This window comes from Empidonax traillii, unplaced genomic scaffold, assembly GCF_003031625.1.
Source record: "Empidonax traillii isolate 1590-97213 ecotype Southwest subspecies unplaced genomic scaffold, ASM303162v1 scaffold389:size961896, whole genome shotgun sequence".
NCBI lineage: Eukaryota > Metazoa > Chordata > Aves > Passeriformes > Tyrannidae > Empidonax > Empidonax traillii.
Window position 1 is genome coordinate 201,192 of NW_020955582.1, and position 1,233 is coordinate 202,424.

Below are 1,233 nucleotides of genomic sequence, written 5' to 3' on the forward strand. Positions count from 1 at the left end.
AGAGCTGTTTTTAGCATCTTTTCTGCTAGAACTAATAAAATTCTAATCATGTAAGTACCACCAAAAAATCAATGAACAGTGAAAAGTGATTGTTGAATTAGGCTACTGCATCAAGTTATTACCATGTAGAATAAAGTTTAACCTAAGTAAAAGATTAAACTGTTAAAGCAGGACCCTACTGTACAAACATGTATTTCCTACTCACAAAACAGAGCTTAACAGTTTCAAGCACAGATTAGCGTTTCTTAAACGCTGCTAGTCATTAGCACTAAGGTTTCTAAACACGGCTAAAGTTTCTTAAACACTGCAGATTTCTCATTCACTTATTTTTTATTTCTTTAAACAAATAATAAGCTAAGTAGTGTTTTTCTGAAATTAACATCAGTAGGAGTTACACTGCATCAGAACTGTGCTGCAGTAGTGACCCTCACCATCTGCTTTAGTTAAGACACACTGATGATTTCAATTGAATAATTGAGGAAAAAAATTTCCTTGACCCCTAGTTAATTAATATTTGGTTGATATAAGTAGAAAAAGGCTTCATATCCTTTTTTTGAATTTATTTTCTAATTTTTAATCCTGACTGGTTTCAGTATGGGTTGACTTGTTATTTTCCAAGAGTAGATGTTTATAGAACTCCCTTTTCCTCATGCCATTTTTCATATAGTTAAAATCATGGCATTAGTGATGGGGAAACTGAGGTTGGCAGTGAGTTCCACAAAATTTAGAATTTTAAGAAAAAGGATTTCCTATCCAGAGTAGAAGACCAGTGCAAGCAAAATTCATGGGGAGTTTACCACAAGCAGAGGTAAGATAAATGGCAGAGAAACTCCCTTTCTAGAGAATACATTTCTACCACATCTACTAAAATAGGTGGCTCCAGCAGCAGATAGATGCTTGGGATTCCTCTGAGCTCATCCTTACTGCGGCAGGCTGGGGAGCAAGCTCAAGCCCCTGCTGCTGCTCCCCACAGCTCCTCATTACCTCCCCATGTTCCACCAAGCCCTCTCTCAAGCAATGGCTGCCCACTGCTGCAGGGAGAGTCTGCACCAAGCACTGCTCCTGACATCATATCTTGCTGGACTTCACAGCACCTGCTCTTCTAAACTGCTCAAGCTGTGCACCCTCAAACGTGACCACATGCCAAAACGTATCACACACCCCCTCACTTTCATGCTAGGACAGCACCCTTCTCACAGCCTGTAACACAGTTTTTCATCATTTCAGATACTT

General features: G+C 39.3%; 1 long non-coding RNA gene across 1 annotated transcript in view; it reads right to left on the reverse strand.

Annotated features, from left to right (window-relative positions):
- The window catches only part of LOC114062241, a 4,853-nt gene that overhangs the window by 1,528 nt on the left and 2,092 nt on the right, over positions 1–1,233 (reverse strand). The gene's annotated exons all lie outside the window — the stretch shown is intronic.